General features: G+C 36.7%; 1 long non-coding RNA gene across 1 annotated transcript in view; it reads left to right on the top strand.

Moving 5' to 3' along the window:
- The first annotated feature begins 15,394 nt into the window (after positions 1-15,394).
- LOC112657562 (uncharacterized) overlaps positions 15,395-24,590 on the top strand; it is a 57,904-nt gene continuing 48,708 nt past the window's right edge. Inside the window, exon 1 of the long non-coding RNA XR_003135107.3 lies at positions 15,395-15,537. This is a non-coding gene — a long non-coding RNA (uncharacterized LOC112657562). The remainder of the gene's footprint in view (positions 15,538-24,590) is intronic.

Below are 24,590 nucleotides of genomic sequence, written 5' to 3'. Positions count from 1 at the left end.
ATTCTAAAGTATTAAAAAGGAGCTTTGAGTCAAGAAATTTAGAATTTTTTATGATAAAAATTATTCACATATTACTATCAAGAACTATATAAAATAAATCAAAATAATTTTTTCTTGCTTAGCTGCCAGATACTGAGTTAATCCTCTCTGTATATTACCATCTTAATCCTCACAAAAAAGCTTAGCAAAAGATGAACCAAACCTCAGAAAAGTTAGTCATTTATGTTCTCACATAGCTAGTGAGTAGTGGAGCAGGACATGAGCTCAAGGATCTGATTGTAGAGAATGTATTCTTATCCACTACACTATATTGCATTGCTCACAGTGACAATTATAACTATTAATTTAAATAAAATTACTTTGAAATTATTGATCTAAGCCTTTAATAGCCATTATCCTATTTAACTGTCACAACTGCATGAGGTGGGCATCATTATTTATTGTCATTTTACAAGGGAAATTGAGTCGGAGACAGATCTTGTACAAAGACACATGGCGATAAATTTTGGCAGTAGCTTTTGAAAATAGGCTATCTGATTTAAGAAATTTCTTTCCCAACCTTTTGAAAAAATTTTAAGTCTACAAAAAGGTACCAGGAAAAATCCAATAATCACCCATATACCCATTACGTAAATTCACTAACTATAGTATTTTCCACATTTGTTGAGCCCATACTGCTAAACAGTATGATTATGCAGCTAAATTATTGGTCAGATTAAATGCCATTGATTTTATTCAATTTTATAGAAAATCAAATGAATAGGTAAGGGAGGCTTTATAGACGTGTGTCTTGAACTAGTTCCTGAAAATTGTAGATAAATAGAAAAAGGAAGGTATACTGAAATAGAGACATTCAGCACAGTGGGTTGATCATGCAGACATATGTGGAGGGAAGATTTGAATTTAAGAGCATTTGGAAAACTAATTTGGGACCAAATTAAGAATATCCAAAAGCCAAAAGTGGGGGGTTCAGACTGATTATTATAGAAAAAAGGGAAACTTGGCAGTTTTTTTTATTAGGGGGAATAACAGCTAAGTATTGGCATTTATGAATAATTAACTTCTCATTGCTTTTTAAGAGCTTCCATTGAAGGGCACCTGGGTGGTTCATGCAGTTAAGCATCTGACTCTTGATTTTTTTGGCTCAGGTTATGATCTCAGGCTCATGAGATCAAGCCCTGAGTCATGCTCCATGCCCAGAAGGATTCTCTCTCTCCCTTTCCCTCTACCCCTCCCTTCATCTCTCCTCTAAAACAAAACAAAAAAACAAAACAAAGCAAAACAAAACAAGCAAAAAACAAAAACAAAACAAAACAAAAAAATACCTTCTATGGAATACCATGACTCTGAGGGAGCACAACACTCTTCTCATTCAATTTCAAGAACTTGGGACTGAGATAATGCTTTTGAAAATCAATACAAATCAAAACTGCAACGAGATACCACCTTACACCAGTCAGAATGGCTAAAATTAGCAAGTCAGGAAACAATAGATTTTGTCAAGCATGCAGAGAAAGGGAAACCCTCTTATCTGCTGGTAGGGTTGCAAACTGTGATAGCCACTCTGTAAAAGAGTATGGTAGTTCTTCAAAAACTTAAAAGTAGAGCTATCTTATGACCCAGCAATTGAACTACCAGGTATCTAGCCAAAGTGATACAGTGATCACTTTGGATACAAACAGTGATCCAAAGGAGTGTCTGCACTCCAATGTTTATAGCAGCAATATCCACAATAGCCATAATATAGAAAGAGTCAAGATACCCATTGACAGATGAATGGATAAAGAAAATGTGGTATTCATATACAATGGAATATTACTTAGCCATCAAAAAATGAAATCTTACCATTTGCAACGATGTGGATAGAACTAGAGGGTATTATGCCAAATGAAGTCAATCAAAGAAAGACAATTATTATATGATTTCACTCATGTGAAATTTAAGAAAGAAGACAAAGGATCATAGAGGAAGAGAAGGTAAAATAAAAAAGATGAAATCAGAGAGGGAGGCAAACCATAAGAGACTAAACTATAGGAAACAAACTAAGGGTTGCTGGAGGGTAAGTGGGTGGTAGGATGGGGTAACTATGTGATAGGCATTAAGGAGGGCATGTGATGTAATGAGCACTGGGTGATATATGCAACTGACGAATCTTTAAACTCTATCTCTGAAACTAATAATATATGTTAATTGAATTAAATTTAAAACATTAAAAAAAAGGAAAATCAATAACCTGAATAATCCTTGCAATGACATTGCATTGAGTAGCCCTTGGAAGAAATAGCAAAATTGTAAAAGAAAGAGAATTTTTTTCATGATTCCATTGTAAATACTCCTCCTTCCTTCCTTCCTTCCTTCCTTCCTTCCTTCCTTCCTTCCTTCCTTCCTTCCTTCCTTCTTTCCTTCCTTCCTTCCTTCCTTCCTTCCTTCCTTCCTTCCTTCCTTCCTTCCTTCCTTCCTTTTCTTCTTCTTCTTCTTCTTCTTCTTCTTCTTCTTCTTCTTCTTCTTCTTCTTCTTTCTTCCTTCCTTCCTTCCTTTCTTTCTTTCTTTCTTTCTTTCTTCTTTCTTTCTTTCTTTCTTTCTTTTTCTTTCTTTCTTCTTCTTCTTCTTCCTTCCTTCTTTCTTCCTTTCTTTCTTCTTTCTTTCTTCTTTTCTTTCTTTCTTTCTTTCTTTCTTTCTTTCTTTCTTTCTTTCTTTCTTTCCTTCCTTCCTTCCTTCCTTCCTTCCTTCCTTCCTTCCTTCCTTCCTTTCTTTCTCTTTCTTTCTTTCTTTCTTTCTTTCTTTCTTTCTTTCTTTCTTTCTTTCTTTCTTTCTTTCTTTCTTTCTTTCCTTTCTTTCTTCTTTCTTCTCTTTCTTTTTTGAATGCCAGATGGTAGTTTTATGGTTTTGTTAATACAAATGCGATGGGCACATAAGCTGTTTACTCATTTTATTTGCTGCACGGCCTAGCATTGACTGATGATTCTGATGGCCAGCTATGCTGCTCTTTTCACAATGGCTTTGTGGTTCTTAGAGGAAACATTGTGAGCAATCTCTGCACAGTATGATTTGTTGCTGATCAGCCGAACTTCAAGCTCCTTGATGTTGTGGACCAGGAACTTCCAGAAGCCACTGGGCAGCATGGGCTTTGTTTTCTTGTTGCTACCATAACCAGTGTTGGGCATCAAGATCTGGCCCTTAAATCTTCTGTGTACCTTATTGTCAATGCCTTTGGGTTTCCACCAGTTGTGCTTAATTTTGATCTATCAGTCTGATGGGTGCTGGATGAACTTCTTGGTCCTCCTTCTAACAATCTTGGGCTTTACCAGAGGTCTGAGGGTGGCCATGATTCTGTGCAGGAGATGACTGCCACCTCTAGATGTTGCACTGAATAAGAATAACACCATTTCTTTGTTTTCCTTAATCTAGGACAAGGAAAAGATATCACCTTTTTTTTTTTATTGCTGTCACTGAGACTGCAGATATACTGCAGAACTGTATTTTATGTTCCAGAATATTCCCTTTCCCCCAACTCAAAAATTTACCTGACCTATACCTTGTTTTCTTGGATCCCTCTTAAGTCTTATTACCCAACTAGCTAACCTAAAGAATTTAGGTGCTAGCATATAAAAATATAATATATTCCTCTTAACTGATGTATAGGGGTAAAGAGATTTAAGAAATGGTAAACAAGCTTAAGATATGAACCCTTCAAATGTTACCACATAGGAGACCAAAGATTAGATCTATGCTTGTGTTTATTCTTGAACATGGCCACTGGTTTCAATAAATGGAGAAGCAAAAAGTGAGATATAACACTGAATCATTGAAAGTTTTAGAAGCATGGATTCAGGAGGCATGGCTTTATGGTCACTGAGCAGAGGAGTTGTAAAGGAAGGCTCTTTACCACCTGTATCTGAGAGTCATATTGCTTGTACTTCCCATGCTTGACGGGAAGAACTGAGATGAATACTGCACAACGAATATGCTGGCCATGTGTGTGATATGCTACTAACATTTCAAACATGATGCAAATACATGACATGCCTGTCATCCTAACCTTGTAAATCCTTCTGAATCCCAGTGTGGTGAGTTGTAAGCAGTGATGTTTCCAAGTCAGTAGTACTCTCTGCTATTTCAAGGTCAGAAAACCTTGAAGTAAACAAAAACCACAATAAGTACCAATGTTTATTTGTTAGTGTTAGGTTACACCAATTTCATGCAAAGATCTAAATGGTAATGCTTTCCCTACACTATCCTTCACCAAAACAGAGCCCACCGTAATTGAATTTCTGTAGTTACATTGTGAGATTAAAAAAAAAAAAAAAAGTTCTTCTTCTTCTTTTTTTTTTTTTTTTCAAAAATTAACCCAAGGCAAGGTGAATGATTTTGGCTTTTATGACTGCAATTTTTTCCTATTACTAGAAAGTGATGGCATTTAGGAAGCCTTAATATTGAATCAAAAAGACCAAGAAATGAATAATCTAGAATGATTTCAATGATGATGGATTTCAATCAATTGCCAATCAATTGAGGTTGAAGAAATCACATGAAAGTATAATGGTACTAGATAATTATGTTGTCCTCTTTCCACATTCTCTTAACTTTGTACGTTTTTACTGAATTACCGCAAATCATTCTTTTTTTAAAGATTTAATTTTTTTTATTTGAGAGAGAGAGAGAGAGAGAAAGATCATGAGCAAGGGGAGAAGCGAAGGGAGAGGGGAAAAGGAGAAGTCTCCCCCTTGAGTGCAGAGCCTGACATGGGACTCCATTCTAGGACCCTGGGATCATGGCCTGAGCCAAAATCAGACCCTGAGCCACCCAGGTGCCCCCATAAATGGTCTTTTTAGGCCAGTGATTCAATGGTTATTGAGAAATTTGCTTTTGTACTAGATTTAGAATAAAATAGTCCTAAATATCAATGGGCAAGAATTATTGTTCTAATTTTATCTGTGAAATAGAATCTATAGCTAGATAGGTAATAATGGAGAAAACCTTGCTTGTTAGTAACTTTATTTTTTAGATCAAATTTAGGTTCACAGCCAAATGGAATAAAAAGTACAGATAATTTCCATATACCCCTATCCCCCACCCCTCACATACACAACCTTCCCACCACCAACATCCTCCACCAGAATGGTACATTTATAACAGTTGATGCACTTACACTGACATATAATTATCACACAAAGTCTATAGTTTACAGTAGGGCTCCTTCTCGGTGTACAGTCTATAGGTTTTAACAAATGTATAATGATATATATCTACTTTTCTGATATCATGCAGAATAGTTTCCCTTCTATGTAAATAATAGTGAAAGGGAATATAAGGGAAGGGAGAAGAAATGTGTGGGAAATATCAGAAAGGGAGACAGAACATAAAGACTCCCAACTCTGGGAAACGAACTGGGGTGGTGGAAGGGGAGGAGGGTGCAGGGTGGGGGTGAGTGGGTGACGGGCACTGAGGGGGACACTTGACGGGATGAGCACTGGGTGTTATTCTGTATGTTGGTAAATTGAACACCAATAAAAATTATTTTATTAAAAAAAAAAAGAATAGTTTCCCTTTCCTAAAAATCCCCTGTGTTTGCCTATTCATGCCTTACTTCCTCCTAACACATGGCAACCACTAATATTATTACTTTCTCTGTAGTATTGCCTTTTCCAGAAAGAAGATCGTACAGTTGGAATCTTGTAGTATGTTACGTTTTGAGATTGGCTTCTTTTACTTGGTAATATGTGTCTACGTTTCTTCCATGTCTTCAAGGCTGGATACCTCATTTCTTTTTAGTGCTAAATAATATTCTATTTCGGGATGTACCACAGTTTATTTAGCCGCTTATCTATTAATGGACATCTTGGTTGCTTCCAAGTTTGAACACTTATAAATAAAGTTGCTATAAATAACCATGCATAGGTTTTTTGTGGGAACATCAGTTTTCAATTTATTTGGGTAAATATGAAGGAGTTATGATGGCTGGATTATATAATAAGTATATATTTTATTTTTGTAAGAAACTGTCAAACTGTCTTCCAGAGTAGATATACCATGTTGCATTTCCATCAGCAATTAATGGGAGTTCATTTGGGAGAAGGCTTACAGCAGGTAGGAAGAGTGACTTCTCTTATAAACATGTAGGATAAAGAACTAATCATATTTGGCTCAGTCCCAACTGGGATCTTTCTTTGTTTCAAATATCCTATTCTTAGAATATAGGTCTTCTCTATTCTCAGGCTGCTGGAAAGTAGACCTATGATTGTCCAGTATAGTCTTTGATTGAATAGTTTAGTTTGTCTATTGTAGTAGAGTGACTTCAAGACAGTTTGTTTATAATCCTAAAGCTAAATTTTCTATTTGTCTGTCTTATTATTATTGTTATTTTGTTTCAAATTCAGGCAGGCAAATAAAATCAGTGTTACATATTTCCTTTCCCAATACCAGCAGTAGTATTTTTAACTGGAAAAAATAATGCATGATATGATTTAAAAAATGAAATATAAAAGGTTGTACATTGAAGAGTTAGTATACTTCCCCTTTTGGGTTCTAATTAGACTTCCTCAAGTCAAAAACTATTTAACTTTTTTTTTTTTTTAAGAAATATTCTATGTAGATAATTGTGTGTGTGCATATTCTCAATAAATTGTTTCTTAATCCTGTTTCTCTCACACATGTATCTTAGTGATTATCAACAGAATACATTTGAGGTCTATTTCATTCTTTTTAATGGCAGAAATATATTCCATATTCAGCTGTGCTGAGGTATTTAACCAGTATCCTATTAATTGATATATAGGTTGTGTCCATTCTTTTGTTGCTGAAAAATTGCTTCATTAATACCCTTTGGACCAGTGAGTACATTTATAAACTAGATTCCTCGAAGAGGATATGTTATATCAAAGGGTATATGTAATTAAAATTTGATACATATAATTATTGTCAAATTTCTTTCTAAAGAGATTGCACCTACTAGTAGCATTTGACAGTGCCTGTTTCTTTATACTCTTATCAGTACTGCTATAACATCAAGTATTTTGATCTTAAAATTTTTGCTTTTTAAAAATGGTAGTAGATGTGCCATCAGAGAACAAAGTGATGGTTCCCAGAGGGGAGAGGGTAGGGAATGGACAAAATGGGTGAGAGGAGAGGGAGGTACAGGTTTCCAGTTATGGAATGAAGAAGTCATGGAAATAAAAATACAGCATAGGAAATATAGTCAATGGTATTGCGATAGCATTGTATGGTAACAGATAGGAGGTACACTTGTGGTGAGCATAGCATAATGTATAGACTTGCTGAATAGCTATGTTGTACACCCAAAGTTGTAACATTGTGTGTCTATACTTCAATAACATTAATAGTAATAATAATAATAAAATGTTTACAGAAATGGCTACAGTAAAAAGACCACCAGGAAAAAATAAATAAAAAATCAAAGAGTAGCAGATTATTAAAGATATTTTCTCAATGTTGCTACAAGTACTATCAGGATATAGTTTATTTACTTTATTGTTTGGTATAAAAATCAAAGGGACAAGTCAATGTATCAGTTTTCTTTAACTCTTCATGAAAGAAGTTTAGAGAAAAAGGTGCATGTGTGTGTGTGTCTGTGTGTGTGTGTAAATTCTTTTTCTATTGTCATAGCCCAAACTCCAAATTCAAATGTACTCTTAAGTTCCTTTAAAAAGTATGCATTTAGATACAAAACATTCTAATTTCCAGTGTGAACAGTTCCATTTGCAAAGAGCAAAACTAACAGGTATGTAATTTCATGGTGTCTTATATAAGTGGTCATATTTTGTGAGGAGAAAATGCCAATGAGGCATAGTTAAAGGTCACCTATTTTAATGAACTGGTTTATGACTCATGGTTTTATCTTTACTTTTCTCTTGCTTTTTTTCATAGGTTATACTTTGATTAGCATAGAGATCGTCTAATAATTGTAGTATTTCAAGTTCAAATGATTCCTTATCCAATGTGTTTCTTCATGCAGAATTAAAAGCAGGTGAATTCTTACAAGCTGAGGGAGGGGTAGGGAAGAGGAGGGGAAGGAAGGAAGAGACAGAGAGGAAGACATGATAATGATGAACTGGGTTTCTGGAGAAGGAAGCTTAGGTCCTATTTTGTTAGAGTCTCTGGTCCTAACAGCCTATTGAGGTATAATGGTTTCTCAGAGAAAAGGAAATTAATCCTGTGTTCCAGAATTAGAGGTGCTGTGACTTTTAAATGACATCATTTCATCTGTTATATTTAATTAGATTCAGTACATCTCTATTCCTGACTCTGTTGGTAAGAGGACATAGATGTCACGTAAACAAATAGTCAACTAAATTCTTCCTAAATATTAGTAGCAGTCTTTCTACTCATTCCCCAGTCCCGACAGCAACTCCCCCTCTAGATTTTTGGGTAGGTAACATGGGACCCCAGCTCTGGTGATTTTCAAAAATAATGAATTTGCTTCATTGAATCATATTTGAACAACTTGAAATTCAAATTCACAATTCACACTGCAGAGTTTCACAATGTGAAACAGTGTACAGAGTTTCACACTACAGTCCCTGTGGATTTCTGTAGGGTAGGTATTAAGTGAACTCATATTTGTGAGAGTCTTCTATATGCTAGCTTTATGTGCTGTTATATTTAATCATCACAATATCCCAATGAAGTAAGCATTTATTCTGCTTTTATAGATTAAGAAACTAAATCACTGAGGCCAAGGTCATTGACTAAGATCACATGGCTTGGCTCACTAGAGCCAAGTTTTGAGCCTGCATCTAACTTAAAGCTGCATTTTTTTCTACCACACTATCTTGCTTAAATGTGGGTTCTTTGAGATCATGTACACAAAAAATATCCATAAATTATTATCTTAGCAAACCATTAATGTTTAATGGTAGTTTTCCTATGTGTGTTGTGTGACTTTATGTTTCCTCTAACAGAAGAAGAAATGGAAGTGTACAATTAAATTAATGTACAACTTGTCAGACCTAGAAAGAGCTATAACAATGTATATCCATATACCCATGACTCAGCTGAGTAAGCAAAAATCAGTGATGATTGGAGCCCTACCCCATCCTGTATACTGCTGTTCACAGCATTCCCTCTCACCCTTCCTTTCATCCTCCTGAAGAAGCAACTACTGACCAAAGTTTGGGATTTACCATTCTCTATTAGTTTTCTCTAAGCCTTTACTAATGTGTAGGAGTATTCTTGTGTTTTTAGATCTCCATACACATTCTATCATGCTTTACAGTTATTGACAACTTGCTTTTTCTCTTGTTGTTCAACTTCCAGTTAGCTAGACTTATATGTATTTGTCGAGACTTTTAAAGGGAAACATCTAAAATGCTCTTCTGAAATGTGATAATAAAATATAATAACTCAATTCTATGAGCTAGGCACTGAAACAGGACACTTTACATATTAATTAATTTTATAATACTAGGAGATATATATTATTCTTATTGTGAAGCTCAGGGAGTTTCAGTTATTCACATCAGGTAATGGCTAGTCAGTAGCAGAGCTGGAATTCCAGCATAGTATTTATAACTCTAATTCTGTACTTTTTTTCTATTACACTGCGCTGCCTACCTTTACTGAATTTCAACTTTTGTCATTTAATTTTCTTCAAGACCAAGGCTCCAAACTCCTGGCCAAGGGCAAAGCATAGAGCAAGAAATGGTGACCCCCATGTGCACAGAAGCTGCTTTAGTAATGCAGCGCCCAGGGTTACTGTCTCCTCATCGCCTCTCATTTACAGAGGCAATTACCCTTTACTGTTACTGTGCTGTGCAGTGACATTTGGCATCACCTAGGGTACCTGTTTCCTGAGACATTCTACCTATTGAAAGAAATAGCTATTCCATGACTCCATCCCCCAACTAAAACCTGGGCCAATTCACCACCATATCCATGATTAAAAAGATTCTATAGAAAAATGTAACAGGCCTTCCCAAACCAATCAATGGCTTAATTGTTAAGCAAAATTGCTGTGTCTTACAATAACTACTATTACAAACTATCCATTAAAGAGCAGCCTCTGCTTCCCTCTTGACTCTTTCATTAGCATAATACTCCCACATTAGTACCCAATTATAAACAAGCCCTATCCAAATTTACATTACTCTCCAAATTACATACACAGACTGATTACTGTTTCTTAAAAGAGCAAAATCTACGTGAGCACTAAATACTCCTTTCCTTTTCAGTGTATTGTGGTTTCACGGTCAGTCCCTTTTGAATACATGTGGCAGCAGCCTTTTAACTTGGTCTGAAGAAACAGGCATTATGCTTGGAAGGGATTTCTTCAAAAGCAGGATTCAAGAGCAACACCACAGGAAGACGTGTGTCATCGAAATATTGTACATCTTTCTTTTTCTATGCTCTTCCTTTCTTCTCCCCATTTTGTTCTTGTCTATCATCATTAATGTCTACAGTTCTCTCACTTTTAATAGCCTGGCCCTCTCCTCTTTCTGATTCCCTTTTTTATCTACCTCAGGTATATTTTTGTCAATATGCACTGTTCTCAGCCAGTTTGATCTCAGTATGTTAGTACTTCTTCTTTCTAACAGTATTCTGTCCTTCGTGACTCTGGCATGCCCTGCCATACTATCTTGGAAAGGTGGCCTTGCAACTGGTGGGTCTGGTCTTAAATCTACTCTCAATGGAAGTCAAAGTTCTTTCATGACTTTGGTGCTCCAAGACATCTTTTACTTCTCAGAACATGGTGTCTTCTGACATAATAGGTGAAAATTACTCTGTCTGAGAGTTATTTGGAATGGCCATACATTTATTTTTTTGTTAGGCTTCTTTACAGGTGAAGAATTCTAGTGGCTGGAAATGGCAAAAACAAAATTTAATCAGTTCTTTCCAGAGGAGGATTAATATTATATTGAGTACTGTGAACTCTGCTCTTTTCTCTTGAAACCCATCTAGTTCTTCATCTCCTAGTGATTGCTCATTTACCACTCCAACAAAGCGCCTGAACTTTTTGCTGAGCAGGTAGTTTTAGTCCTCAACTCAGGACCCCTTTCAATGGCTTCTATTGTCCTCTTGGACACCATCATGTGCTCAAAACAGGGTTTCTTTAAAATGTAGTAATTTCTAATTTTGCATTTGGTATGTTTTCCAATTCCTTTTTTTTTAATATTTAATTTATTTATTTGAGAGAAAGAGAGAGTGCATGAGCATGGTGGGGGGCAAAAGAGGAGGGAGAGAGAATCCTCAAGCATACTCCCTGCTGAATGCAGAGCCTGAGGTGGGTCTCCATCTCAGGACCCTGAGATCAAGACCTGAGCTGAAATCAAGAGTCAGCCATTCAGTCAACTGAGCCACCCATACACCCGTTTTTCAATTCTAATCTAAGACATCTTACTCATCTTTCACCCTCAAATTAGAAGGAAGGTATCTTTCTTTATTAAAATGAGGTTAATTTTCCCAAATTGTAAATAACATAATCGTGATTTACTTTAAAATACTCCAGTTTCTATCATTGCCCTTGGCACGTCATCTACATTTTCAGTCATAGTTTATATGTTTCTGCTTGATAGGCCCTTGCTCCCTGATAGGAGCATGCTGTCTCACTTAATATGGACCCATCACATTGTCCTTAAAAACTCTCAGACTTACCAAGTTCACTCTTGCCTTAAGTCCTTTGCTGTTGCTACTTGTTTTCTGTCCCTGGAAGATTCTTTTCCTAGTGCTCAGGAAGGCTGACTTCTTACCAACCACATCTCAGCTCAGATCTCATCCACCCATTTCCAGGTCTTCCCTAGCATGTAATATGGTGGCAGTCAATACATACTTATAGTTAATACACACTTACTGAATTGACAGATTAAAATTTGCCAATGAATTTAATTTCCATACAGCATACATTCTGTTTTTGCTGACATGATGATGCCATCTGATATATGTTTTCAGAAAAAACTCGTCGGAAGTTTTGAATGGGAGGAAGAGAAAGGCCACTGAGATGGTAAGCAGCATTCTATGTGTTTGTCCCCTGGCCCCATCAGATCCCACACTTCCTTTGCTGTTCTTTTCCTGGGAACCTCCAGCCTCCTGTATGGCATTATAGGGGAGGAAGACATTTTACTTGACCCTTCTAGGTTCTTTGGCTTATCTATTAATTTAAATTGACATAAGACTAGCAAGAGAAAAACAAATTTAACTTCCTACCTACAGGAGCCTCACATAGACATGGGAGGTTCAAAGATAGCCAATTGTGGCTTATTTGCCATGCTGAGCTAAGGAAACGATGGTAGGGGTCTGGGGCTTCAAAGGGAAGGAAGACAACTCACAGGAAGATAGGAAGAACAAATGTTTGGTAAATGAATGTTTGTCATTCCATGCAGGGACAATGAGACAGAGAGATTTGAACAAACAGGCCCTGCTGAGCTTTTCCTAGCTCACCATGCCTACCTAGCTCATACTCTGTATCTTTGGTGATAGTTCTCTTCCTCCATCAGGGCCTCTATCTAAATTCTTTTAGGCAGTTAAGGGGAGGAAAAGCTCTTCCTAAGGCTTTTGGGGCTTGATTATCTTCAGCTCAAAATAATCCACATACCAAAATGGCACATTTTAGGGAGACTTGTTCTGAACCCCTTCAGTATTGAAGTTTGGTAGAGAGACATAAAGTGGCAGAATATTTTCTTTTTAAAGATTTTATTTATTTATTCATGAGATACACACACAGAGAGAGGCAGAGACACAGGCAGAGGGAGAAGCAGGCTCCATGCAGGTAGCCCGATGTGGAACCCGATCCCGGGTTGCCAGGATCACACCCTGGGCCGAAGGCAGACGCTCAGCTGCTGAGCCACCCGGGTGTCCCATCAGAATCTTTTTTATAAACATTACTAGAACTTGTTCAATCATGGCTACATGAAGAAGAGGCAATAAAGCTTTACAAAATTTTTTTTAATTGAAATGTAGTTGACACACAATGTTACATTAGTTTTGGGTATATAACATAGTGATTAGACAGCTCTATACCTTATGAGGATGTGAAACTTTGAAAGTAAAGGGATATTAAGTATTTCTATATTTTTCACAGTCATGTAATTTCTACATTATCTACCCATCAACAAGTAGAAAGCAGGTATTCATGGGGCAGACAAGGTAATCTATTATATCATCCCATCTTCATTTCTGTTGTGCTGTTTGAGGTTGTAGATCAACATTTCGTCAATTTATGCCTTTTTAAATCAAGAATAAATTGTGAGCTTTTTATATATGTAAAACACATTTTAATCTACTCACCATGTCCACAAAAACAACTTATCACTTATCGTCCTAGTAGCCAGAGTATATCTAGTTTCTTCTGCATGTGCACAAACCTGACAGGTGGTACCCCCTTAAGTTCTAGCCTCTTCACTCCCGGTCTTGATTATGAGAATGAAGCTGAACAAGATGGCCACACACTTAGAACAGGTTTTGAGGTACATTCTCACTGACATAATAAGAATCCTCTTCCCTCATTGCCATGAGATAATTCTTTTCATCCAGCCCAAAATAGAACTGGCCTTTTCTTTCCTGTTTCTTTGTCAACAGCTATTTTTGCAAGATTTTCATTACTTCTTAATTGTTCAAACTTCCTAACTTCATTTTTCTTGTTAAGGACCGATTTTACAAATGAGTTCATTATCTCTACCATTTTAGACTCATCATTAATTTCATGCTCCTCATTTATTAGTGGACCTATTTTCTCTCTGGTACTTCTTTCTCACTGCAGTATTTGTAAAATGCCCTTGTTTTCTTTGAGTCCCCTTTACTGGCTTTATTACATTCTCCTATGCTACTGGTATCTTTCCTATGTTTAATTGATACATCTCTCTTTTTATGCCAAATAGCAATTTTTCCTTCATTGACTTTAATATAAGGTGTTAAAAGACATTCATGTTTACACTTCATATTTGCACATCTCATTCTTCAAATACATTTTAAATCTGCTCTAGTCTACCTAAAATATCAATAGAAGGAGCACTGCCAGAAAGAAAATTGAGACAATTCTACATCTTATAAATGCCTTACTGTATGCAATAAATTTCTTAATCCTTAATTAGAGAAGAGATTCATAATAGTTTTATCGGTTAGGCTGAAACAGAGCAGTATTTAATAACGTCCTTAGCTAGGGCATCCAGCAAAGCCGAGGTATAGAATTTCAATCGTTTAACTTGTGGCCATTTGAGGTAGGAGTGTGTAGGGTAAAAGTAGATAGCATGCACCAAGATATGGAAGACTGAGTTCTAGACCATGAACAATCCTAAATAATTTTTAACCAAATCTCTGTTCTTTCTCTCTGCCAGAGTCTCTTCATCTCCATTTTGATTCTCACTTTTCTGTATTCCTTAGAAATATGGGCATAGGGTGGGAAAGGGAGAGGCCTGCATTTGCATGTAGAGCACCTTTGCAGAATCGAGGCAGCAAAAAATACTGTAATCCACGATTCCTACTGAGATACAACAGAGCATTGGATGAGGAAACAGGAGGCCTGGGGTTTTATTGCAGGTTTCCTATTATTTGACTCCTTGGCAAATGAGCTTCCTCATTTGTAAAAAGAGGGAGTTGAATTGGATGATAGTTAAGGTTCTTTCTATTTCTAAGTGGTCTCTATTATTCTTCAACTTCAAAGTCTATTAAGTCATTCGCTGGGAGGTTTATTTATGTATTCCAGTCATTAGGCTCCTGTTAAGTACTTTTAGTCTCCTCCTTGGAACTCTAAATGAGCATGACCATTCCATATACCATATGCGTGCCAGCCCACAAAAGTAAGTCCTGGATTACAGCCTTTATTTGAAGTTAATGCCCGCGGTTCCTGTTTTTCCTAATCTCCCACTGATTTGGGTTTTTATTTCAATGGTACTTAGCTTTGAACTCTTCATATTGAGGTCCCTGCCTTGAGCTGACCTTTAACCTGTCCAGAGTTGGTACCCATGATGGCAATCTGTGGTGTATGGCCTCAGTGTGCAACTCAGATGAACGGGGGCACAACTTTGACCGCAGGCATAGCCTGCTACATGAGAGGGTGCACCGGATTATTATTTATTATATATTTTGTTCTTGGGAAAATGTTTCTCTGAATTACAGCTCTGCCATTTGTAAAAACTGCTAACATACTTTGTCAAAACTGCTGTGAAAATCTGGTGAAATAATTTCTGCAGGGTTTTTTTGTCAAATATCTTATGCATCTCTACGTACAAGTCTCCAAAATGATACCACTGTACTTCGTTCTTTTTAAACTTCCTTCCTTGCTTTTTTTTTCTCTTTAGATGTACATTCACATCTCTCCCACTCCTTGAAATGATCCTCGAAATCATGTCTTTAATTTTTTTTCCAATCTGGTAGGCTCCTTCTCATCCTTCAAGACCCAGCTCAAAGGGTATCTCCTATGTGACATCTTTCTGTCTTTTTCAGGCAGAGAGAGCTGTTCACGTCCATGCTCACTTGTTCCTTTGTTGACACCTGAGAGTTACAGCACAGCAGCAGTCCCATAGGTCCCATAGGCTTCAAGCATTTCTTATGTGATTGCATTGTACTTGCCTTATTTCATCAAAAGAACAGGTAAGTTTATTTTGGTGGAAAACTGGGGGCAAATAATTTGCTGAAAGATCTTCTCATTAGAAAGGGTCTGGACCTAGAGCTGAACCCAAGCCTTCGTCCTCCTACTCTAACATGACCTTCCAAAGCATCCTCAGGAGGGAATTAGTGGAATCCACTCAGATGGTTGTGACTAAGGGCAATAACTCCGTTCTCACCCAAAGCTTTACTCTATTCTCACTATCATGGTTTTATAATGCTAGATTTTCCTGCTCTGTATCTTCTAATGTTCTACTTCTTTGCTATTTCATGTTTTAGGTATCTTGCTTTCTTGTAATGGGTAGGACTTTTTTTGTTTTAAAGATTTTATTTATTTATTCATGGGAGACACACAGAAAGTGGCGGAGACACAGGCAGAGAGAGAAGCAGGCTCCATGCAGGGAGCTGGATACAGAACTCCACCTCAGGACCCCAGTATCATGACCTGAGCAGATGCTCAACCACTGAGCCACCCAAGTCCCCCTGGGTAGAACTTTTAAATAATACTCATGTTAAAATTCTAAGTCTCTCTGTTTGGAATTCCTCTATGTTTATACCATGTTCAGAATTTTTATTTTTTCCTTTTTATTTCCAAGGAAGTTTACCTTCCTTGTAAAATCCCTTCATTTGTGTCTGTACATCTTTATTTGACCGTTGTCTAATTTAGTGTAATGCTGGATGTGGGTATCTCTCTAATCTCCATTGTGGTGGGAGGCGTAATAGAGTCTTCTGGGTTTCTGTCAGGGAAAAAGCAGTTTCCAGATTAATACTAATCTTCAAAAAGAAGCCCTGTGTACAAAAAGAAGCCCTGTGTACAAAGTTCTAGTTGTTCTGATACTTCCCATGATATATTGTGGTACTGGCATTCTCAACTAGAACCATGAAAAATTTGACAGTTTAATGTCCACTGTGTGAAGGCTCTACCTGCATTTTATTAATTTCATTCCTGTACTTTTTTAAACAATTAGATTGTGTCTCCATCTAATGCCAAACAGCCACAAGGTTCAAGTCATCATATGTGCTTCCCTAAGTGTTGCCCTGCTTCCAAGGACTGGTTTATTAGTCTGTTACTAAAGTCTAAGAATAGTACACAGTAAATCTTGATTAAGTAGGTAATGCAACTCAATTATTTATATGAAACATACTCAAGGAGGAAAGAGTAAAAAGTCAGATTAATAAATTCATGGAGACTTTATATAATCCATAATTTGCAACAGATAGATAGGTAAATGATGATAGATAGATAGATAGATAGATAGATAGATATTCATGATGGTTAATTCCAAAATTTTCAGTCATCAAAGAAAAATGCATTTTTGATCCCTATGGTATTAAGGAAAGAGGAACCATGTATTTGAGAACCATTTTCAATAACAAGAATTAAATAGAGGTGTTTGTTTCATTACAGAATTAAATTAGTCAAAATATCCTATTCTTCAAGCATTTCCATTTATCAAGGTTTTACTATGTTTTTTGATAGGAAGTCTACTCAAGACTATCTGAGAAGTCAGTGTATTGGAATGTCACTTACCAAAGATTTCAAATATACTTTTAAGAGATTTTAGACCTTGACTTTTAGGGAAAGTTCTCTGGTCAAAAGACCATTCGCCTGCAGAATGTCACATAGTATCTTAAATAATTGTCACTAAAATCTCATTTCCCTGTCAGGCAGAAATGACATTGTTTCTACGATTGGGTGTATCTAGATACATATGACTAATATGATACAATAAAACCCTGAAATGTGTTGATATATTCAAGGCATGGCTTGAAAAATGAAGAGACCTTCCTAGAATCAAGATAGCCTTGTTTACTGGATCCAACCGCTCTTTAGACACTTGAGCGATTTAGGCAGAGATGCAGTTTTTGGATCCTTTTGTTTTAAATTGTGTCATCCATTACCTAAATGCATTTTTACCCAGCAAGAAATGGCAGAGCCCAGGATTTATAACATCAACACAAAATCAAAATCAAAATCAACACATATAACATCAACACAAAATCACAAAACTATACAACAACACAACATACACAACTATACACAACACTATAACATCAACACAAAATCACAAAAAGATGGTGATTTTGATCATGGTTTTTGAAAAGGTATTAACATGCCTACACATGCCTGTCCTTTCCACACACACCCCCAAATCCCCAAATATAATATGAATATTTTATAGTGATGTTTAGTAATGAGCACCCAATCCAACCTTAAAATGACTCCTCTTTTAATTAGCACATTAGTCACTCAGTAAAAATTGAGTTGGATGAATTATTCAAACAGAATTCAGCAGAGATTCAAGAGCAAATCTTCGAGACTGCAGAAAGAAGGAACAAGGCTGCATGATTGTTTTTCCACTCACAGAAGGTTAAAGAGGGATCCTGCAAAGCTAAGGAGAGGAAGTCAAAAGGGCCATTTGTTAACAGAGGAAGCCCTAGAATGAGTCTAAAGCTGCCAGTGTCGAGGATGACCTTGAAGCACTGATAAACACTAAGCAAAGGGGGGGGGGGGGGGGGGAGATGTGTTGCTGAAGTAACGCTACTTTATTTTTTGCTCTCATAGCTTAAATTAAACCCCAAAGAATTACTACTGTGTACATTTTGGGATGAACTCTCACTAGGCATTCACCTAGTGCCTAAAATACTTTTGAACTGCAAAGAAACATTCATGTTGAAGTTTTGTTGCCTCAGGATAATTTTGTAATTTAGTGTGGAAGAAATGGTCCGATTAACAGTTGGGACCAGCAGGGGGAAACTAACTGGAGTGAAGAGGTGAGAGAGAGAGAGAGAGGGAGAGAGAGAGAGACAGAACTTTATTCCTCAACCACAAAAAAACTGCTTAAGGGAAGGAGAGGAAGTGGGAAAAAGCAGGGGGAAGTAGAATTCAGTAAGTCAGTGGCAGTGATAATTGGAAATAAAAATGACTTTTAAAATACTGCAAGGCCAAAGTCCATAAAAACAAGCAGGGGAAAATCCCCTCAAGGATTTCGACTTTCTCATGAAATTGTTCAGAAGCATGGACAATAAACAAAGCATGAATCCTGCAGGATAGATCCCTATCGCACAGATTTGGGCGAAGACAAGAAATAACCCAGTCGAGAAGAGAGTAGCCATGAAAGTCAGCCTGGCTCTCCAGGTAATTTATCTGCAAAAGACATTTGGTTGAACTATTTGTTTTTGGTTGCTATTCTCTTTCCATTTCATGTTGCTTTAGTCAGAGAAAAACACTTGAAGGCAGGAAGCCTGCTGGGTTGTACTTTTTTCATGCTGAGTGAGCCATTTCCCTGGGCTCAGTAGGAACTAGTTTGACTTTAGCCTGATGTACAACCTTCAGGAGAGAGGTTGGCTTCAAGAGACTAAGAGTCCTTCTGTGGCCATTTTAAGGAGGTGGGTTATTTTATGACATCTATAGTTGGCCGCAAACATTTGAAGTAAATTAGGGTTTCGGGAGCATCATCTAGTGGTCAAAATCCATGACAGACTCTTACGACTGACCCAGATTCACTTCCACCCTCAGAATGAATGGTCATCCATTTACCTACATGCCCACCTGAGCTGTCAGACCCACGCTTAATCTGTAGGCCTAACCCAGAAATAATCATCATTTGACCCAAGCATACTGTGCTTCCCATTGATCATTTTTCTGTAATTGTTTGCCTTTAGAATAGGCTTGAATCAAATAAATCTGTTCCTACCTGCAGGATATCACTGAGGGCTGCAGAAAGCTATATAGATCAGGGGTTTCCTTTTCCCACTGGGCCATCACAGGAGGTGAAATTGTGTTCCCAGCTCCAGCCTACAAGGGATGTACAGAGACTGGTTCATTTTAGCTGGAATTATGTTGCCTTTTGACTTATTTATTTGACCCATGCTAATGTGAGTAGATGTATTTGTTGCTACCCTTGTTATCCATCAAGACTTTAAGCAGCCCTGGGAGAATGGGGGATGAGATTGGGTATTTGTCGTGCTGGGAGTACCCTGCATACAGTGAAACAAAAAAAAGTGTCTAAAGTTAAAATTAGAGAATAAGTTTTTTGTTTTTTGTTTTTGTTTTTTTTTCACATTCTGCAGAGTTAACCACAGTTAATATTTCTGGTAGCTAGTGTTATGTTTTATTCCTTGACCAATTTCAGATAGTCATAACCTCCTGGAAATATGAAGATTTGGGCACTATAACCCTACATCTTATCTCTGATTTTTGTTAACTGTATGATTATTATTTCATTATTAACTTATATCAAATGTATATTCTAACCTACAAATATAAATAATGCTCCTGTTTTCTTTGTCTACAGGTTAGGTCTAATAGCTTAAACAGAATGAAAGCCATATTTTCAGTTTGTTGTTATATAAATGTTATTCACTCTAGATCTCTGTAGTATGACTGAATGGATAGAGAATAAAATATAATCCTGTCATTAAGTCTCTGCTCCAATAGGAATGATTCATGTGTGAAGGTCCAGTGGATTTCCTTTGAATTTCCCTTCTATTCTCTTTATTTTATCCAAACCTTATTCTGCCCTTGTTTCTTTTGTACCACATCATCTTTTGTTTTGTTTTGTTTTTTTGTATGACTCTTTTGCTGCTTGGGAGTGCTACCTTGAGAGGCTGGGTAATTTAAGAGTCCATGCATGTCCAAAGACGTCTTTATTTTGACTTCACATTGATTGTGGAGTTCATTTGAACTGGAATTCTATTACCTTTTCAGTTGTTTATTTGATTCCTGCTAATATGTTCATTGCTAGTCATGTTACCTATTAAGATTTAGGCAGCCCTGAGGAAATGGGACATGGGGTTATATAAATTTTTTGTGGGTGGGGAGGAAAGATCCACCTGAATGGGGCTGAAAAGCAAAGACTCTAAAATAGGTACTGGCACTGTAAAGGACCAGAAAAATCCATGTTTTCGGGTTGAGAGACCATACTGTCTGTCACAACTCTGCTATTGCAGTACAAAAGTCGCCACAGATGATATGTAAATACAGAGGTGAGACCATGTTCCAATTAAACTTTATGCGTGTACACAGAAATTTGAATTTCATATTGTCTTCATGTATTGTGAAAGTGAATTTTAAAAAATTATTTTAGAATGTTAAAACCATTCTTAACCCTCAGATCACACAAAGGCAGGCAGCACCTGAACCCTGGTCTAGCATGAAAACAGCAAGTAAAAGTTTTCCTTTCATTCCCTGTTCTGATTTAAAACAAAACAAAACAAAACAAAAACAAAAAACAAAACCTAAACCTAAATACCTAAATAAGTTTCAATTAATTTTTTCCTTAATACTCTGAAGACTTTGTTCTGTTGTTTTCTAGCATCCCAGATTGCTAATGAGAAGTCTAACAGCAGTTTAATTCTCTTTCCTTCACAGGGAACCTACCCCCTCGCTCTCCAAAGATTTAGCATTTCCTCTGGATCTCTGAATTCTCAAAATTCACCAGGATCTTTAAAATGTCTTCTGCTTGAAACTTGGTGGTTTTGTTCTATCAGAAGGCTGTTACTTTTCTTTAACTCAGGGAAATTATGTTGTATATATGTGCCTTTATTGCTTTTTCCTCTCCCTTGCTTTTTCTTTTCTTTTTCTCTAAAATTCCTAATAGGATGAGATTACATTTCTTGTATCTATCATTCATGAACCTTTATTCTTTCTGACTCATTCTCTTGTACATTTCATTCTGGGAAATTTCCTCAATTTGATCTTCTCAGCAATTTCTTATTGTTCTTCCCATTTAATCATTTTATCTCTTCATTGGATTTAAAAAAATGTCCTCGTTTTTAATTTAGAAGAATTACTGTTCACTGACAGTGAATTGCTGTGGTTTATTTTGCTGCTTTGAGTTTTTGGAGCTTTTTCAGAACACAAGGATGACCCACTCATATGCCCATTGTCTTCCCCAAAGGTTTCCTTCTTCTTTGTCTCCTTCAACCTGATTCTCTACACTTTCTTTCAGTAAGTCCTCAAAACTTGCTTCACTTCTGCTTTCTTTTTATTCCTTCTTTTTGCTCCTTCCCTCGCCTTTACCTTCCGATAACTGTTATGGTTTCTCTCTATTTACAAATATTGTTCCTGTCATTTTCTTCTTAAAGAAGAAAGAAATCGAGGTTAATCCTCAGTCTGTTATCTTGAGCAGGTAGGTAAGAAAGACAACAGTGGAAGAGTTGATGAGAGTTTTGGGGAAAAATAAAAAGAAAAGAAAACTGCTTGTCCCTGTGGTACTTCACCTGGGACAAAATGGGAGGAAGTGAGGAGACTGTAGGAAGGGGGTAACTAAATCAAACTTTAGCCCCTTGGCAGTTTTGGGAAGAGGGTAGAAATGGCAAGACCATTCCTAAATAAAGCCAATAAACTTCCAACCAATGTTGTATAGCTAATAGATCCTATTGTTAATGTGGAGCTTCACAAGTTAAGGGGGCAGCACTGATTTGTTATTAAGATGTTGCAAACACATTTGCACCAACCAGTGAATTCAGTTCTATAGAAGAGACCAGGCTAGTTTTATTTGATTTCCCAGAGTCCTAAGTAATTAACCATGAATAGGAACAAGATAGCAAGTATGATAAATCCCACTGACGTCTCCTCTTCTGTATGATGAAGTAACGTCTAGTAATGTCTATTTAATGTTATCAAATCACCCCAGTATCAATGCCAGTAATTTCTCAATTAGTAGGCTGTTCCACCATTTTAATGCTTTCTTATTTTTAAAAGCATTTTCATCTTTATGTTCTCTTTGAATGTCATAGGTACTTCACAGTGAAACCACATTTTGGTGTCAAAATATTTGTGATAGTGGCTCAAAGTAGACATGGTTTAATCTCGTTCCCCAGACTCCTTCATGGTGTTAATAATCACCTTCAGAGTGCAGTTTCCTGGCCATTCTGTATCACCTTTATGCTCTTCCTTTTGAATGGTCCACAATTTGCATAAATGGGGCCCAGAAGAGTACTGTGTCTGAGCTTTAGTGATGAACTGGGTGGAACTGGGGAGGAAGAGGAAAAGAGCATTAAAAAAGCTACCCAACCTAAAACACGGAGCTATTCCCAAGCAGAGTGTACAGACTGTGGATGTTCATTTTGTGCTCAAATAAAATCTAATCTTTCTCTCTCTCTCTCTCTCTCTCTCTTTCTCTCTCTTGCTTTATAATGCAGAGCAGATGTAGCAGTTTGGTCTTTTCCTCTGAGCTCTGTGTTGCTGAATTGAATAGTAACTTGCAAACTGATCTGTAGCCCAGGGAAGAAAAACTGAGAAATTAATTCCTCACCCCCTACTCTTTATATCATATGTGTGACCCTTAATTACATTCACAGGGTCCTATTCAGAATGTGTAATGCAGGTTAGGAGACAAGGGAGCTACCAGACAAACCAGACAAAAAAGATAACCTTGCAAAGCTTTTGTTTGTGAAACAATACCATAACCAGTTAGAAGTTTTACAAGGAAAAACTACATGAGAATAATAGGGCTTTGTAAATCAATTTGGGCTTCAGAGTTTCCATTTGGGGTTCACCTATATAAATGAAAGCAGTGACATTAAACTTACTTCAAATTTTAATCAGTGCTGAATTTAAATAGTATCATATATATAATAGAAAACAATGCATTATCTTCTCAAGACAATCTTCTCTCTCTCGGGATGAGGTCATACCCAGACCCCAAACCATCGTTATTGATGTTCAGGGCTAATGTGTTAATTTATATGTTCCTAACAGTTTTTTTTTTTTAAATTCAGGTGTATATCCAACTATTTTAAAAGGATAATAACAGGGAGTATACACCAATCTATTACACCACTTTTCACCCTGTGCACATTTCATATGTGCATATGTTAATGACTTTATAGGAAGGAAAACTCATGAGGACAGCTATTCACTGATCATTAATATCTTTGATATAATCTCACATTTTTCTTGTTAATGTAACTATATAAGCTTGTCTGCTACTTGCCCATAGTACTTCAGCTGGTATCTGATTGGCATGTAACAGAAACTGATTAAAATGTGTTACGATGTCACTCTACCTTTCTGTATCTCAGTTTTCTTATCTACAAAACGAAGGGATAGATTGTCTCCAAATTTCCAGTTGGCACTTAGATTTTTTAGTGGGGAAACTTGGACTCCTCACTTTCAACATACCAGTTGGCAAAATTCACAGAGACTTACTTTGTCTCATTTGAAATCTTAAGATTTGGGAAAATCAAAATTGATCTGCAAATTAGAAAGGAGGAGGGCCCACCCTAGTCTCTTAGCTCCCCAAGTGACTGGTTCTACGCACAGTCAAAAATGTAAATGCTTAAATGGTATGCATATTTGTCTGACAACATAGTCCTTCCTCAATTCAGAAATCATTATGATTGCCTACTATATGCTTGCCTCTCCAGATACACTCCCCATCTGCTTGCTAAATCTTGCTGACAAATTCAAGGAATTAAAGCCCACTGTTCTAAAATTAGATGCAAGATTTAAAAAGCAATTGCCCCAGAGGGACAATCATTAGTTTAAATTTGGGGTAGCATGTAAAATTTATAAAATTGTTTCTGAGGACAGGTTTAATCTCTTGCAATGTTATTTAGGTATGGTTGATATAAGGTACAACTTGACATACACAACGTAATGAGTTTGACACGTGTATATACTTCTAAAACCATCATCGCAATCAACATAGTGAACATTTCTATTACTCCTAGAAGTTTTCCTGTGGCCCTTTGGAATCCAGGCCTCTCTCACATGCCCATCTCTCTCCAGGAAACCACTGTTTTGCTTTCTATCACTGTAGATGAGCTTGCATGACATAGAATTTAATATCAATGGAACCATACTGCATATACTCTTTATAAATGGTTTCTTTCACTCAGCCTAATTATTTTAAGATGCACTCTCTGTTGTTGTGTGTACTGATAGGTTATTCCTTGTTATGGCTGAGATTCCATTGCACGGATATGCCACAATTTGTTTATACATTCACTAATTGATGGAGATTTAAGTTGTTTCCAGTTTGGGGCTACTACAAATAACACTGCTATGAATATTCAAGCACAAGTCT

Source organism: Canis lupus, chromosome 8 (genome assembly GCF_003254725.2).
Source record: "Canis lupus dingo isolate Sandy chromosome 8, ASM325472v2, whole genome shotgun sequence".
Lineage (NCBI taxonomy): Eukaryota > Metazoa > Chordata > Mammalia > Carnivora > Canidae > Canis > Canis lupus.
Note: the sequence above shows the minus strand (reverse complement) of the source record. Positions and strands in the feature narration are given on the sequence as shown.